Genomic DNA, 19325 nt, shown 5'->3' with positions numbered 1-19325 from the left:
AAAGGCTCCTTAATTTTAGCAGGTGAATTTAGCATTGGCATGTATTCACCTTGCTTTTTAAAGTTGATGATGCCAACTCGTCCTCCATTATGACTTTCAAAAGAATATACCACTCTTTTGCTATCCATTACATTCCACTTAAAAAGAAAAAAATCAGCAATGGGCTTCCTTCTTTTTCATGTGGTATTGAGAGGATAATCTTAGGAATATAGAATCCCCTCTCATAAGTAAATCCATATTTAGGGATTTAGATTTAAGTGAATAATCCAATATTATTAAGAGTTGTCATTTTCTGATATCTTTATAGGAAAAAAAAATATAGCCCTTCCCTTTTCTCCCCACTTATAGTTTTCTTAGGTCTTAGAAAGACACTCACACATGCCTTTGGTGCAGGAACCATGTGGGAAACATTAGCAGCAGACAGATCAACAGGGTTTGCAGCCCAAACAGATGCAGTAGTGACTTTGTTGGAACAAGGACTTCAGACAGCCCAGAAAGCAAGCAGGCAGCACCACAAACAGTACGTAGCAGGTTCTTTAGGCAGCAACACTATTTTTGTAAGTCATAGGAGAGTCTCCATGTATGAAGAATGTGGAAGGCTTGGCTAATAAGTGTCTTTGTTCTTATGTTTCTTGTACACTTTTGACCGCACCATCACATGTGGGTACCATTACGACTGTGGGCAAGTGTCTTAATTTTTCCAAGCCTCAGTTTCCTCATTTGTAAAATGGAGATGATAATACCTGTTGTATCTACTTCACAATCATGTTCTACAGATCAGATCACATCAGACAAATGTAAAATCTAGGCAAATCTTAGACATATGTAAATGTTAGCTATTACTATTATCATCTTCAAAATATTGACATCAAAAGAATAATTGTTTCTGGTCCAAGTTCAGAGCTCATTAACTCCCTCTAGTCCTTTTTAACAGTCTGAACAATTCCTTTCCCTGCTCTCACTCTGACTCATACTAACTCTCCTCTTGGCCCATGTCATGTGACCTTCAGTTCCTTACAAATCCCTGTTGTTCCAGAACATGCCCTTTATTCTAGCTTCATTTTCCTTCAAGCCCAGCCTTGACCCTTTGGTTTAGCACTTTCATGTTTCATTAGCTTCTGTCCCAAGGCTTTTGTTGCTTTAATTTTCCACTATCCTTGAAGAATGAATCATCATACCTGGGGAACTCCCATCAACCATAACCTCGTCTTCTGTCCCTCGGGCTGATAAAGTACCCCTAGTGCACTTCAGTAAGTGCAGTGTACTACACTCACTGCAAATTCATCACCAACAACCTACACTGAGTTCTCAATGCTGCTCAATAATCTTTCTGCTTAATTCTGATTAAGTACTTATTTCATTCTTCATAGCAAAAGTTTTAAACTCTTTCTTCTTTCTCTTTGCAGAGAATTTATAGCTTTCAACTTCACAGAGAAGACTGAAGCCACCCATGAGAGTTTTCTCAGCTCCCCTCTTCTATTCTTCTGGTAGCCAGGTGCTGCAGTGGATAGAGTGCTGGGTCTGAAAAGAAGACTCATCTTCCTGGGGTCAAACTGGCCTCAGACACTTACAAGCTGTGTGGCCCTGGGCAAGTCACTTAACCATGTTTGTCTCAGTTTCTCATCTATAGAATGAGTTGGAGAAGGAAATGGTAAACCACTCCAATATCTTTGTCAAGAAAACCCCAAATGGGGTCATGAAGAGTTCAACGTGATTGAACAACAATAACCACTACTTCTGGACCTATGCCCCAAAGAAATCAAAGAAGAAAAGGACCTATTGGTACAAAAAATATTCAGAACAGCTTTCTTCATCGTAGCCCAAAATTGGAAACCAAGCGGGTTTCCAATCAATTTCTGTTGAGGAATGGCAAGACAAATTGTGGTATATAAAAGTAAAAAACTTTACATATAATAATTTTAATTAATAATAATAATAAATTTATATATGATGTAGTACAGTTTTATTGTACTATAATAATTGTTGAAACAGACAGTTTCAGAAGAAACTGGGAAGATCTCTATAAACTGATGCAGATCGAAGTGAGCAAAACTAGGAGACCAATTTATACAATGACAACATCATAGAGAAAAATACCTTTGAAATTCTGAGCAGTGCAATGACAAGCCATGAGTAGAGAAGGCTGAAGACAAAATACATCATCTGTTTCCTACTGGAGAGGTGAGGTATTTAAACTACAGAGAGGACCATATAGTTTTAGAAACAGTCAGTTATTTTGCTAGACTATGCATGCTTATGATGAGGTTCTTATTTTCTGCTTTATTTACCTTATTATTTATTCATTTATTTGTTCAGTGGGGGACAGTGAGAGGGATAGATTATAATGCATGTAAAAATAAATAAATTTATAAAAAACTTGCTGTCTCGAAGACTACCAATGACCTAACAACCAAATTTAGTTGCTCTCAGTTTTCCTTCTCACTACCCCATCTCTTTTTCCAGTCCCTCTGTTAACACTGCTGTTTATATAATCTTACGTATAAATCTGAACATGCCATTTCTCTGTTCAAATCTTCAATGGCTCTCTATTTCCTGCCAAGTAAAGCTCTTATTCTTCTACTCGAGATTCAAGGTCTTTCATAACCTAGTAATACTTGATCTTCCTAGTCTTATTTCACACCTCTCCATACTCTATATTCAAGTCAGATGGGACAACTCTCTTGTCTTCATAAAAATGTAGCATACTCTCAGGTTCTTCCCTCTATCTGGAATTTTTCTCCTTTTGAATTTTTAGCTAACAACAACAACCAGAATTAATAAGGAACTTTAAGGTTTCCAAATTACTTTACAAATATTATCAATTTTATCTTCACAATAACCCTGAGAAGTAGGTATTATGATTATCTCCATTTTACAGGGAGATTTCTGAGACTGACTACTGAGGTTAAGTGACTTAACTCAAGGTCATACAGATAATAAGTCTCTGAGGCTGAATTTGAACTCAAGTCTCCTTTACTACAGCTCCAGAACACTATCCACTGTGCTATCTAGAGAAGGGAAGTACATCAGAGGTCACCTAGTTTAATACGTTCACTTTATGGAGTGAGGAAACTGAGCCCCAGAGATGCTCAGAGACTTTCCCAAGTTCACACACTAAGTAAAAGAATTAGAATTTGAACTCCAGTCACCTGATTCTAAGTCCAGTACCCTTTCCTCTGTTCCACACCACTTTAAGAAAAATTTAATTTTCAAATAATTCTGACCTTGAAAAACACTTAATAGAATTAGCATTTTCATATGCATTTTGGAACTAGAGTGGGGGCTGCACATGAAATTGGGAATTTCTATTTTGTAGAACATGCTTTCCTTTTTTAAGCATACATTCAATTGAATACATAATTTTCAAAGCTATCCTTTTTGTCTCTGATTTCTTCTCACCTGCCTTCTGTCCTCTTCTCATCTTGGGCTCCCCCAGTCTCTGCCTCTTTTCCCCTATCTATCTCTCCCAATTGAAAAGAAAGAAAATAGAAAAGCTAAGTCATTGTACTAATTATGCATAGTTAAAATAGACTCTCACATCAGCCTACCACACTACTTCTTACCCATCCTTTAAAGTTGAATTTAAATGCCATCTTCTTCATGAAGACTTCCCCAGTCTCCTTGGTTGGTAATGTCTTCTGCTATCAGATCTCTCATAGCGCTTTGCTTTGAAATCTCTAATGCATTCGTATAATATGGTGTATGATAACTATCTGTCATTGTCTTAGTTCCTCACTAAGCTTTGAGCTGGTTGAACCCAGCAGCTGTATCTCATATATGCCAGCTATTATTTGAAACTCTATAGCACCTAACACAGTGCTATTTACATAATATACATGTAATAAATGTCTGTCACACTATACCACATGAGTTTAATTTAAACAAGATTATACAGAATTTTCGATGCATGGTGGGTATATGCTGCTGCATAGAACCAGTGAGGAACTTTGAAGAATAGGAGTAAAAATATCATTAAAAAGAGAAGATGAGTTGGTTCATTGTATAGATGAACAATAAAAATGTAAAGTGCCAGAGTACTCCTCTGATACCCTCACAATGTCAGGAGAACTCAAGGACAGCTTTCAGGCTGTTGGGTGGAACATCTCTAGTGAATTCAGGGGTGGACATGGGTAAGAATTACATGGGATGGGCAGCTATGGAAGGGTTATCATCTGCAATGTTGGAAGAAACTTTCAAATTGAGATCATAGATCCTTCTGAATATTTGAATATTTGTTGAATTACAAAAAAAAAAAAGAAAAAATCCAGGGAATTAAACATAATTACAGTCTTTTCAAAACTTTTGAAATAAATCAATTTTAGAAAATAATTTTAAATGTCTTTAACAACTCAATAAAAAAATTTAAATTGTTTTAAAAGTCCTCTGCATTAGGGTATATCTTGTTTCTTGTTTCTGTATTATAGACCTTGTGAGGACAAGGGCTTGTGTCCTTATCACCTATGCCTAATACAATTTCTCAGCTGATCAATAAAAGGGGGAAGGACAGGGAAGAAGTATTTCTAAAGCATTTATTATGTGACTGGCATTGTGCTAAGAGCTTTATAAATATTCTCTCATTTGATCTTCATAATAATCCCATGAAGTAGGTGATGTTATTCTCCTTATTTTATAGTTGAGGAAACTGAGGCAGAGAAGTTAAATGAATAGCCCATTGTCACATAGCTAGTCAGTATCTGAAGCTGGATTTGAACTTAGGTCTGCCTGACTCCAGGTCTATATTGAATTGAATCACTGATGACTTGCGTAATGTGTAAATTCTCTCTGACAGGTCTACATTTTCAAAGAACCTATCAATCCAAATGATCATATTTTTAGCATTTTTCCATAGTAGAGGGTTTTGGGAAGATGGTGGTGTGGGAAATAGGCCTTCCCAATACTTAGGTCTCTTCCTATTCCCCTTCCTGTATATAAAAATAGCTACTCTGTGGGTTAGCAAAGGCCATAGGCTTACAAAAATTAGTTTTATGAAGTGAGTTCAGATCACTTTCAGCTGAAGGAGTCATCCTAATATGGAAAAAGTCACTTAGTTCATTCTATTATCTTCAGTCACAACCATGCCTTATATAATGTAAGGTTCAATAAATATTTGATGATAATGATTATTCTTTTGCAGTAATAGAAATAGTCATCAATACTTATGTGACAATTGATTTAAAAAATATTCATAATAAGTATTTGTTTAATTGAGTTGAATAACCAAGTGAATCTTAGCTGTAGTCTTAGTGATAGAAAGGATTCTAGAGAAAATCTTTTCTTGTATAATGCACCTGTTTTACGAATGAAGAAACCAAGACCCAGAAAAGTTAAGTGACTCCTCACAGGTGGCACAATATATGAGTGGAAGACTCAGAATTGGGACTGGGATTTCCTGACACCCATTCCAATGATATTTCCATTATGTCATGATGAGTAGATGTAGCATGTACATTTCTAGGGAAGGTATACTCAGGATAGGCTAGGAAAATGGCTAAAAATAATAAGATGAAATAGAACAAATCTGAAGCCCTTTATCAATATTTAAAAATTGTGGCCTAAGTACAGAATAGAGGAGATGTGAACAGATAATGGTTTAAATCGGAAGGTTTGAGGGAATTACAGGGTGAATGAGTCAATAATGTGACATGCTAGCTAAAAAAGCTAATACAATCTTTGGTTTTAATAGAAGTTTAAATGCATTCCGACAGGACCCCTGTCCTACCTGGGAATAACCAGAGACAAAAACAGAGCACGTTAGAGTTGAGTATGTCAGAAATCAAGCAGTAGTAATCATAATTCCCTTCACAATTTTGTGAAGAGAAAGATAATATTCAAAATAAAGGGAATAGATAATTCTACAATATTTTTCCTTAGTCAGATCTGGGTACCACATTTTAACAGGGACATTACTAAACTGTAGCTTGTCCAGATGAGGATAGCCAGTGTGATGGACTAGAGACCTATGTGACCTAACGTCATTTGAGAACTTTTCAAGAAACTTGAAATGTTTAGTCTGAAGTAGAGAAGACTTTGGTGACGGAGTAGGGAGGTTTGGGAAATGCTAATTGTCTTCAAGTATATGAAAGACTGTCATGGTGAAGTTAGATTAGCCATGTTCCACTTGGCTCAAGAGGGCTGAACTCTAAAAGTAATGAATAAGAAAATGTAGTGAGGCAGATTTAGGTCATAACTGGAAGAAATTTCCACCAAGGGCAACTTTGCAAAAGTAAAAGAAGTTGATCCAGAAGTTAGTAGGCTAACTATTATTTGAGGAATTCAAGCAAGTAGTTAGTTGTAGTAGATGATATTTCCATCAAGGAATAATTGGTTCCAGATGATATTTCCAATTCTGGAATCCTATAGTTCTGTGGGTTTATAAAGAAAGGTGACAGGTTCTCCAGATAATCTTAGAATTCGGGGGATGATTTATTTGTGGGTCCATCAATTGGCAACTAGCCTGGAATTCTCTGACTATGGCTTAATTTTAATTGCATTGGTGACTTTATTTGAAGCAAAGGATTGTAGAAGCCCACCAAAGGGCAATATTGGCTCTATAGGGCTGGTGAGTACTTTGTGAAGTATCAGTGAAGTGAACTATTCTGCTCAGAGGGTGGTGTAGTGGAGTGAGAACTGAACCTGGAATCAGGAAAACCTGATTTTAAATCCAGCCTCAGACACGTGGTAGGTTTGTGACTCTGGGCAATTCACTTAAGTTTGGTCTGCCTCTGTTTCCTCATCTATAAAATAGGGATAATAATAGCATTAATAATAATAATAGCATGGTACCTGTTGGATAGTTGTGAGGATTGACTGAGGTAATATTAAGCACTCTACGAATCTTAAAACACTATATAAATGCTGTCATCACGTAAATAATTCAAAAAAGGGAAGTAAGACTCTTTCTATATATAGCTATGTCTACATGTCTAAATATGTGTATGGAGAGGAACTGGGGAGAACTTTTCTTGAGGTTGCAAAGTGACTTATAAGTGATAATTTCTATGTGTTATTGAATTACTTAATTTTTTCTTCCAAAGCTTAAATCTTCTAAGATAGTCAAATGCCTAGATATTTGACAACAGTTAATTTTGTTATTCAGTAGCTCTACTATCAGGAAATTCTTGATCTATATTATACTCATTTAATCTTCAATTTTCTGTGGGCATGGAGAAGCAGACTTCACCATTCTGAATACTTATTCTCAATAACCTTTTTTCAGCTTAAAGATTCTTCAGTCTTCTTTTTTCTTGTTCTTTTAGGTTTTGTTTTCTAATATTTAGATACTCGCATTTTTCTTTTGTTTCCTTGGTTGCTACAGCCCAAGAATTCATCACCACACTGCCAACCTGAGGGTAATGAACTTTATACTTGGCTAGTCTTTCCTCATTCAGCAGACATAGTCTGTTGCTAGGACCACACCTGAAGCATTTTCAGCTTTGTAAAACCTACCAGAACCCATGCTGTAACAGCATAGCCTCTGAGAAACTAAAGGTACCTCTGTTTTAGATGAAGCACTGGAAGTCAATAAACTACTCAAATGAGATTAATTAGGCTAGCCATTCATATGGGAAAAAACAAGTGGGTGAAAAAAATGCATATTGATCAATTAAACAACAAATTTATAAGGTACATATTATATGCCAGGCACTATACAAGATGCTAGGATTATAAAGACAAAAATGAAAGGGCCTTGTTTATGATATACTATTGTATAGAGTCTACTAAGTTAGTCTATCAGTACATATAATTTGAACTAACACTACAAATAGACCATGAGCTTGGCCTAGAACTGCATAAGAGAGCCAATTTTAGTTACATCTGGAAAATAGTATGCTGCTCTCAATGATCTCAGGATACTTCCTGATACAAGAAAACCTATCATTTGAACATCAGTCTTTCTCCTGTCGTCTTCAAGTCATTTTCATCCAGTCATCTTCAAGTCATAGAACACTACAATCCCTGAAGAATCAAAATGGTGGGAGATCCGAAAGTCAATAGAGAAATACATAGTGGGTATAAGTAGACTGGATCATAATACTGTTGGTGATTTTCATGCAAGAGGTGGCATGAAAGACATCCACAGAGATCTACCAGAGAAAGAAGTAAGTTAATAATATCACAAGAATGATTGATGAGGTGGGATAGACGGGAAAACCTTCAACATGTTGGACAGAACCTCTGTAGAGGACTTAAGGAGAGACATGGATAAAAACTGACATAGGATGAGAAGATGGACTCTCTAGTTGTATCTCTTTACAGGTCCTGAGAGTATATTCACGGATGTTGTAGGCTCATGGAAGTGTTAAAAATGTGTTACTCTCTCCATGTTCCTCTAGTTATTTCCACATTGCAAAAATCTTATTTATATATCCCAGAATTATTTGTTCTTTGAAAAAAAAAATACCCCCAGGTTGCCAGTGCTTCCTTCTTTCTACCACAGTGATATGTTTTGTTCTTGGTTGCTTTTTGTTTTCAATTAATTTGTTCTTCCTTTCTGCATGCACAATACTGCCTAGATTGTAAAGGTGTTATTTGTTTTAGGGAACAAATAACAGATTAAAAGTGCAGGGTGGAGAGGCAGCAGCAGATGTGAACATCCCTTTGATCTCTCATTCTTGGGGGATGGGATGGCAAACACCTGGTGGCAGCAGAAATGGTAACAAAGCTCTGATTCTGATGGGGCTTGCCCTTGAAGAAGGATGAATAACCAGTAATGAAAGCTGAATGCTCTCCATGGCCATAAAAAGGAAAGGAACTCAAGGGTTGAGAGCTCAATAACAGAGCTCTGGCTTGCTTGGTCACTGTTTAAAGTAAGAATTTATATACAAATATCCCTGGGGGTGGTGATGATGATGGTGGAGAACCAAGGGTAAAGAGCTCTATGACGCAAAACTAAAATGAAGCATTTTGTACATTTTGTACACTTGAAACAAATATTGCAAAATCCTCCAGCTGGCCATGGATGCAGAATTGCAGTTTTCAAGCTAATTCACAGAGCTTTAAATGAAAGGCTTTTTTTTTCAATTTATGTCCTTAGCAGAATTCTCTTTTTATTAGGGATTTCTTTCGTTGGCTAGAGACGCCTAACCAGCCTGCTGTGTAGCTAATGAGACCCTCAGGGTTTCTACAGTTCCTTTTGTTGAGCTGCATCTCCCCCTGGTGTTTGTTAGTGTTACTACATTATGTTATTGGCCACAGACAGACTCATCAGTTAAACTAGACGTAAAAAAAACGTTTCCCGTGGCCTCCGTTGGGATGGAGACAAATCTAAACACTTCAGATTTCTGAACTCTACTGAGAACAACTGTATGGCAGCAGAAACGTTCACTGATCGGAACTCTGACGGTAAAACAGTCACATTAACACTGTGATCAGTGCTCTTCTCAGAATCACAGGATCCTAGAATCTTAGAGTGGGTAGAGGCCTCAAAGGCCATCCAGTTTGACCTGGACCTGAGCAGGAATTCCCTTGGCTCTCCAGCATTCCTGACAAGAGGTCATTCAGCCTTTGCCTGTAGGCCTTAAGAGAGGGGGAATCTCTTACTTCTGTAAACAGCCCATTGTATTTACGAGCAGTCCTCCTTACCTCATGCCTATGCTGGCCTCCCGGCAAATGTTCCTTATTGTCTCTCCAATCAGGTAGAATGAGGCTGATCCTTTATCCACATAGCTCCTCTCCAGAGACCCAAAGACAACCACCTTGTACCCCCAATACTTAAAACGGTGCTTGGCACACAGTGGGTACTTAATAAAGGTTTATTGAATTGAACTGAATCATTTCTCCAACAGGCTAAATACACCTAGTTCCTTCAAATAATCCCAAAGGGCATGAACTCTCAGCCCCAGTCTGGTTGGAAGTCTAATTATGGAAAGAATGATAGATTTGGAGTCAGACTCTGCTCAAATCCCAGTTTTGCCACTTTCTACTTGGATCATCATGGGGCAAACCACTTAATGTTTCTGGATCAGTTTTCTCATCTGTAAGATGAGAAAGTTTTTTCATCTCTAAGGCCTCAAACATTTTCAGCTTTAAATCTGTGAATCTTCTGAATATTCTCTCTCTCTCTCTCTCTCTCTCTCTCTCTCTCTCTCTCTCTCTCTCTCTCTCTCTCTCTCTCTCTTTCTCTCTCTCTCACAAATGTCCTGCCTAAAATATGGGCCTTGAATGGAGCAAAGAACGCAGATATAGTCTAGTCTGACCAGGACAAAAGGGTCATTAAGTTTTTCCTATCAAAATTTTGTAGCTACGTAAAAGTCACTAAACTGAATATCCTTTGAGCCAGTAATACCTGACTCAAATGCTACTAATTCTGTGACTCCAGGGGTTATTTCACTTCTCTCAGATTCAGTTTTCTCATCTTAAAAATGGGGATAATAATAGCGTTTATTTCATAGGGTTGTTGTGAGGTTCAAATGAGATAATATACGTAAAAGGCTTTGCAAACTATACAGCACTATATAAACACTAGATATTATAGTTATTATTATCACAAGGAGATCAAATAAAGAGAAAAAGGCACACGCACAAAATATTTATGGCAACTCTTTTTGTTGTATCAAAGAACTGGAAACTCAGAGGGTCCCCAACAACTGGAGAATGGCTGGACAAATTTTGAAATATAATGCTAATGGAATGTTATTGTAAGAAATGATGAAAGGGACAGTTTCAAAGAAACTTGAGAAGATCTGTATGAACTGATGCAGAATAGAAGAATGATATGGACTGTAATAACATAATTGTAAAGAAAAACATCTTGGAAAGACTTAAGAACTATATTTATTGCAATGACCAACCATGACTTTAGTGGATCTGTGATGAAGCATATTGCCCACCACCTGACAGAAAAATGCAAAATAAGATACATATCTCTGGACATGGCAGATGTGTAGATTGGTTTTGTTTAATTACTTAAGACAAGTATTGTAATTTTTTTTCTACTTGAAGAAGGGATACCGGAGATAGTGTTACCCAAAAAGATGAAAAGAATCCTTGAAACATTCTTCTTTAAAAGCACAGAAGAGAACAGAAGCTGGTTCAGAAGGAAAGCCCGATAAGGGGAACAGCTTTGAAAGCTAAATGCTGAATTTATTATATACTTTAAAAAAGCAAACTGGATATGACAGAAATTCTTTTTTTCACATATAATGTTCTTTTCTGTTCTACTACGTATGTGGAAATGTTCTTTTTGGAGTCAGAGAAGCTCAGATTAAAAGGATAAAATTTTTTAAAAAATGATTTAATTTAAATTTAATTTAACAGATGCAGTTCAATACGGGGGATAGAAGGAAAAGAAGGAAGACCTGGAAAGGAAGAGACCTAGGAAAGGGAGGTGTCCAAGGGAGTGCTGGTCTATGTGAGCATTCACATCTCAGAAATTAGCAAATTACAAATCAGGGCTTGAGTTTTTGTTTTGTTAATTGTCCAGACTTAAGAAAGTGATGGAGATCACTTTCAGTTATAGGTTAATAAAAATAAAGATGTAAGGGTTTTTTTCTACCCATTCAAATTCATGGGCCTCCTGAAATCTATCCCTTGATTCCTCCCCAAGTTAAGCATTCATGGACTAAAACATGTCCCAGAAAGTGCAAGGGGTACCTTTACAGATCAAGATAGGGAAACTGAACCTATGATTTCACTGGAACTCCCAGAAGAGGAAACTTATCCCAATGTGCATCAGCATCTTCTCTGCACTTTATAGCCTTACGGAGTTGATTGGGACATTGAGAAGTTCAGTGACTTGTCTAGGATGACACAGCCACTATGGAAGGGGAATTGAAGTCACTGTCTTCTGTCAATGAGCCCAGTTCCATCTCTACAGGCTCCTGGAGGTAAGTGGGGATTGGTTGGTTTGTCTGGGACGGGAATATTCAATCTCTTCCTATCACTGTTGGCTGGAATATTGGGGGGGTAGTGTACCCCTATTTTGGGGAAGATAAACCATGTTATATGAAGCCAGGTATCTACTAGTCAAGAGAAAGGAAGGAAAGGAGTTATCCTGGTGATTCAATTCTAAACACCTGGCATGGGTGAAGCGAAACCTAGGTTCCCTTTCTCTTTAATCTTTTGTAGTATTCTGAAAACAATCTTTCCATCTCCTTTTTTCTTTATTCACATATCAAATTACAAAATTCATGACTACACTGTTAGGACCATTTAAATGATCCTAGGGGAGTACTGACATACTTGAAAAAGTTGCCTAGAAAGCATTTAAAAATCATTGTTAAAATGTACTGTTCATATTTTTCAGTGTTTCAAGTCAAACTTGAAGTTATATAATAGCAATAAGTGGTATTTATACAATATTCCACTCACCACTCCCTCAATAAGCATTCATTTAAGCCCTCATCATGTACCCTGAATAGGTCCTAAATACCTGAAGGCAAAACCCCCCAACTGTCCCTGCCTTCAGAAAGTTTATATTCTATTGGAGGAAATGACATGCACATAGATGAACAGATAGAAAATGCACACAAATTAAAGGCTAGATAATTTGGGGTGGTGGTGGTAAGGAGATATTATCAGTTGGAGGGGCAGGAAAGGTCTCCTCTAAGGGTTGGTGCTTGAATTGAGCTTTGAAGGAGGCTAGGGGTTTCTGAGAGTGGGAAATGAGGAAAGAGCACATCCCAGGCATGGGGACAATCTGCTCAAAGGCCTGGAGATTGTGGTTAGAGAGTGGTGTGCCAGAGTGTGTGAAGGAGAGGAATGTACTAACGAGTAACCTAAAGTCTAAAAAAGACAGAAAGTTTCAGAGTACTTTACAGAGATTACATCATTTCAGTCCCAACAACCAGGTGAGTTAAACACTTAAAAATTTAAATAGCCCTGTAATTTCATCATTTTAGGAAGCTCTTCATGAGGAACCCTCTCTATCAGCGCAAATGGGTACCTGCTCTGAAGAATAGAGAGTTGTTGGGGAGCACACTAAGTGACTCTCAGAGGGCTACACAGACAGTGTGTTTCAGAGAGGGATTTGAACTCAGGCCCGCCTGACTTTAAAACCAGTTATAATAACCCTGTTTTACAGATGGAAAAACTGAGTGTCAGAGAATTGAAGTGGTATAGACATATCTTTGGTGTATCAGATCCACAATGAGTCATGAGTGAGTCAAATGGGTATGGCCCTCTTCCTAGAGAGATGTAATCAAAATCCTACACAAATGATTTTAAAAATCATTGGTTTGATTAGGGAATTAAATCAGAAAATTCTAAGAGCTATGGAATCAGGAAAGACTTCCTGTTGGAGGTGGCACTTGAGAAGAACTGAGGTCTGGGGACCTCAGTTTTTCTTTATTTTCATCTTCTATTTCTTCTCCTACCACCTTCTCTCTCTGGCTCTCTAAATCCTTTCCTATTTCATCTTCTTGAGACAGAGATTAATAAAAAGTGTGGGGGATGGGGTATGTGTGGAAGAGAACAGTGGGAGAAAAAGAGAAAAATAAGGGGTCATATTGAATAAAAAGAAAATAATGGTGCAAGACAATCGGGTAGAATTAAGAAGGAAAGCCTTTCCTTGGGAACATAATCAGACCAGGGCAAAAATTTACATTTTTTTTCTTCCTTTAAGGCAGGCCTGTGCAAGATATGACCTGTGAGCCACAAGTGGCCCCCCAAAGGATTCTGGGAAGCCAGAGAGAAATGTAGGGTCTGTGCACATTCTCCTATTGGTCACATGAACCGTGGTAACCAACCATCATCAATCTGTCTCTAATCTAACCTATCTGAAGCCTGAAGAAGTTTAGCCTATTTTAATTTTGGCCTCTAGAACTGCCAAGTTGTGAGGTCTGTTTTAAGGGAAGATGAACAGTTTTCAGTTCCTTATGACATTCATGGATTAATCATATTTGATATGATAACAAAGTGTGCATGGTATTTATAAGCTCTGCTTTTTACTAGTGTGATATTTGGGGGACTTTTTGCAGACTGTTGGCCTTTTCTTCTATGTGAGAATTATCCCGAGGGATTTAATTTTGTTGAATGGAGTAGGGCAATCTTCTGCTGACCTTGTTAGGTTAGGAAAAAACACTATAATGGTAGCTTTTCCATTTAAAATACATATCTTCCCTTGAAATGACATTAAAAGGCAAGTACATTAGAACCTGATTAAAAGTTTTTTTTTTTTAAACAAATCAAGATGGACAGAAAAGAGTGAAACCAATAAATAACTTTATGAAGTCCAGAGGACTGGAACAGATGACCTCCAAGGTTCCTTTCAGCTCCAAATCCTATGATGTGACGAGGACCTGACCAGTTAGGATGCTATAGTTTTATAATAATGTATTTATTAAGAACCCATGGGACTGTCCATAGTTTCCACTTGGATAAACTATCACCATCTTAAATTCAACATGTCTAAAACAAATTCATTATTTTCTCTGCACTGAACTGGGTTCTCTCTACATGACTTCTTTATTTCAAAAATCAATTATCTTTGCTATAATATGGGTTTGAAGAAGCATCTGTTTAATAAATAAAGTTTCAGTCGAGCAAATACTAAGGTTCCCTCTAATTCTTTAAAAATAAAATCCTATTCCTCTGCCACAGTCCTACTCATCTATTTCTTATCACAGCACAGAGGGGAACTGGCTTCTTGGAAGATATTCTTGGTCATACCAAGCTGGAAATGTTTTGAATACAGACCAGTGAGGGACATGTCTATTATCTGGACCAGCCTGGCTAAATTTGGAGAGACTCACCACCAAGTGTGCTGCAGGATGGCGAATTTTCAGCCATGCTAATCCTGAAAGACCATCTGCCAAGTCATAGGGGAGATGTGAACTGCATCAAAGGAAGGAGTACCCACATCAATAAAATGATAGATTCTTGAATATCATCATTCTCCCAGTCTTGTCTGACTCTGTAATCCCATTTTGGGGTTTTCTTGGCAAAGTTACTGTAGTATCTTGCCAGTTCCTTCTCTAACTCATTTTATAAATAAGGAACTGAAGCAAATAAGTTTAAGTGATTTGCCCAGGATCACAAAGCTAGTAAGTGTCTGAGGCCAGATTTGAACTCATGAATATAAGCTGTCTTGGTTCCAAGCTCAGGCCTCTATCCACTGAGCTACCTAGCTCCCCAGTCTACCTATCTTAAATCTTTGAAATGATCATTGCTTCCTATTTCTATTTCACACCTTTATGTCCATTTGAATCAGTCACCTTAAAACACTCACCTATTGAATCTTTCTTTAGCATGTTTTTCATATAGGCCCTCCCTTTTTCGTTTTCCATTCTCTAACTAGGGTTCTTAGCCCCATCCTTCAAGATCACTGCCGTAACTTCCTAGTTATTCTACACTCATAAAATCTAGAGCTCTAAGGAACTCCAGAAACTATTTTATCTAACTTAATATTAGAGATAAGAAAATCTGTAATTTCCCTGAAGTTATTCAGTGACCCAGTCAGGACACAGGCAAAGCCTAGTAAAGCAGCAGATTATCTGTTGTCTGGTATTGCTCCATTAACACTTCCTTTATTGGCTTAGATAACTGAAGGCATACAATTTTAATTACTTTTATCAGAATTTATAGTGTAATAAATATAATGACGATCTACTATTCCTTTCTTATATACATGGAGAAACTATGTCAGGAAATAGATGTTTTAAATGACTATCATGAAGCCTATTGTATCAAGATGGTTGCTTTTTCATATACTATATATTAGAGGCCAGTCCAATTCCAATAGGCAGCTATGTGGTGCAGTGGATAAAGTGGTGGGCCTAGAGTCTGGCCTCAGACACTTATTAGTTGTATAACCCTGGGCAAGTCATTTACTCCTGTTTACCTTAGTTTCTTCATTTGTAAAATGAGTTAGAGAAGGAAACAGAGAGATTGATATTTTTCTTTGCCAAGAAAAGCCCAAATAGAATCACAAAGAATAGGACATGACTGAAAAACAACTGATTGAACCAATTCCAATTATGATTGGTATAGCCTAAGGATATCTTTATGGGATAAGGAGTTTGCTGTCATTGTGAAAGACTGTCATGTCTGGTCTTAAGGATTCTGGACAGGGCAGAATTTTTGTGAAATATGACATATGGCAATTGGAAAATTTTTGACAGGACCATGGGTTTAATGTGGAACCATCCAGGAGCAAAGAGTGACCTACCATGTAGGGATGATCCCCAAAGTTACCTCAATCTCTGTGAAATTTCCAGAATGGTAATATTGATTTGATTTCTGTTTCCAGAGTTAAGAGATGGAAGGGGGTAGGGGAAGGATAGAATGCAAGTGTATGAAGAGAGAGCTTCAGTCTCTACTGCTAACCCAGCATTCTACCTTCTGCTCTGGGTCTCTGGGCTTCTGCTTGGTCAGCCTTCACTATTTTTAGCCCAACTGAGACCTGCAAGGTTGCTGCACCACTATACCATCTTGATTCCATGTCGAATGTTCTCCTTTTCACTTCTTGCTATGGGAATAGTATTCAAATTACTGTTATTATTAGAAGGTAAGCTCCTTGAGGCCAAGGTCTAACTAGTTTTGGGTATTAGTATCCCCAGGGCTTAGCACAGTGCCTGGCATGTGTTTGATAAATGTTTTTTCATTCATTCATTCATTCATGTGAGGGGCTTTGAATCCCTGAAACTGTTGCTTCTGGGACTAGTTTTCTGCTATGAGAACCCCAGTACAGACTGGGCTTCACTGAACCAAGGAAGGACTAGAGTTGGATCAACTTTTAACGTGTGAATTGTATGACCATTCAGGTCTATTATTTAACTTTCTATTATGTCTCCTACATCTGGATTCTTACTCTAGGGGCTTATTTACTAGAGACCATTGTCCTTTTAAATAAGTAGTGAGAGATGGGTGGTCCTACAGGTCTTTTGAGGAGCTTTCTATAGAAAGAGCTTTCTCTATATACCTTCTATTTTTATATCATTTTCATTTCTGAATATATTTTCCCCATTTTTCTCTTCTTGGTAAGCCATTCCTTGTAACAAAGAATTAACCCCCCCAAGCTCCCACATCATAGAAAAACTAACCAATGTATCAATAGTCAGCACATGCAATATTTCATACCAAGTCCCCCACCTCTGCAGAGAAAAGAAGGAGTTACATTTTCTCTCCTCTTCTCCTGGGCCAAGTTTTAGAGTCCTTATAACTATGCAGTGGCAGGGGTTGACTTCCTCCTTAACAGTAGTATCCTGAGTTAAAGATCTACCTTTTGTGTGCTCAAAAGCCTTTTTGATCACATGTATCACATGTAATGGTTTGATTCAATGTTTATGACTGTTTTCATCAAAAGTATAACAAGAAATAGTCAAAAGTTTGTTTCTTAAACTGAAGAAAAGTGGAAGAAAAGTCCATATTCTTCTAAGCAAATGTGACATTTCTGTACTTCTGCAAAGCATACTGACACCAGAGACATATTCAAAGTTGACTTGTCTGTTGAACTAAACTGATGGGGAAAGTTGATGGTGAACTTAAGACAGAGCCCAAATATTTTATAAATTGATGTAGAGCAAGAGGAGAGATGATGTTAATGGATGGAGATATTGTGGAAAATTCACTGAAGTCAAGAATCCAGTGCTGAGAGAAGAATAGTAAAGATGAGGAGCTGAACCTTTGATAGGATGTGTTGATTGAGAGTCCCAATGTGAAGGAAGAGAGGTTATTACTCACTCCAGGATCTGCCTATCTACAATGCTAACTCTATTATGCTGTTTTGTCTAAGATATGAGTAGAGGGCAAAACAGTGATAAATCAGAAGAATTTCCTGCATGAAGCTGGTGTCAAGGGACTGAGATTAACAAGGTTTCTTTATTCAGGCATCAATATTGCTACATCAATACAAACCATAAAAGCTTCTAGAAGCTTTCTCTTGTGTATGTCCTTTAAGTAAAAAGGAGAATTTCAAAGTGAACCAGACAAACTTATCAGTCATGAAAACAAATGATTCTTCTTTTTGAAAGACCTTAGAAGAAGAGACGTTTTCTTCTAGGTGCTTCTTCATGGGATGGAGGTACCAATGAGACAACAAGACAAGGGTTAGTCACCCGGAAGGCTCTTCCAGGAACAAGTCATTTCAAGTGGGTCAGGACTGAATTGGATCCTGGAGAAACCTAGCACAGAGCTCAATTTTGGAGGGAGATTTTGGACTCTATGAAACTTCTCTGGGTCCACCTAGAATAGGGATTAACTCAGAGTGACTGTACATTTCATGGTTTGCTGGAGTTCATCCATATCCCATTCCAAGTTGCTCATATACAAGAAGGGATACATCAGAATCAGACCAGTCTATGAGAGTGGTGGAGGGGGTTGAGGTGTCAGCCTGTTGCTTATATCCTTCCTTCTTGACTGTGGCTTAATGTTGGATAGCATCATTCTAGGTCCTGTAGAAAAACAGTTGTTTCTTCACACCAGTGGCTGTAGATTGAGCAGCTGCATCTAATACAATGATAAAATGCAGGAGGGTGATAAGCTAAGTGTGCTCATTAATTTGAAAGAGGATGATGCAGATCAGTGGTGTCAAACTCAAATAGAAACAGATTCCCACTGGCTGCATATTGACCTAGAAAACCTCAACTTAACATTATCTGTGTTTCACTGAAATTTTATTTTGGCAAACATTTTTTAATTACAGTTTAATCTGGTTCCAGGGCACTTGAGAGCTTTAAGGGTGAGTCTGACTCCTCTGGAGTAGGATAACTTTAGGATTTAAAATATTTTATATTTTATTTATTATAAAAATAGTCAGGACCAGGGGCAAATGAGGTAAGCAGTCACCTATGCGACAACAACCAAGGGGGCACAACTAGAGATGACTTTTCAATAATACTCAAATAGATTGGTGATTTCATTAATGTGGACCGTCTCTCTAACTGTGAGGATCATGTTTCATCCATGCTGACCCATTCTGGGTGGCTCTCTCCTATGTCATCTCAAAAGTTTAACCATGAGGGGTCTCCTGAATGTGTTAGGACCTTCCATGTTTTCTCTAGACATCCAGGTTACCAATGGAAGACTGGAGCTGTCCACCAGTTCCCTCTCATTCTTGCTATGGGACCAGATCATGTGATCATATCCCAGATAAATATAAAGAAATTTGGGGGTATGGGAGGCTGGAGAAAGGAATTGAGAAAGGCTTTATGGAGAAGCTAAGCTCAGAAGAAATGAAGGATTTTAGGGTTTGAGTCGAGGTGGGAGGACATTTCAGGTGAGGGGAATGGCCTGAGTAAGAGCACGGAGGTGGGGGATGGAATGTTATAGAAGAGGAACAAAAAGAAGGTCAATTTGGCTGGTCCATTGCAAAATGGGAAATAATTCATAATAATCCTGGAAAGGTAGTTGGGCGCCTTGTTGTAAAGGACTTTCAATATCAAACAAAA

The sequence above is a fragment of the Notamacropus eugenii genome, chromosome 4 (assembly GCF_028372415.1).
Source record: "Notamacropus eugenii isolate mMacEug1 chromosome 4, mMacEug1.pri_v2, whole genome shotgun sequence".
NCBI lineage: Eukaryota > Metazoa > Chordata > Mammalia > Diprotodontia > Macropodidae > Notamacropus > Notamacropus eugenii.
Note: the sequence above shows the minus strand (reverse complement) of the source record.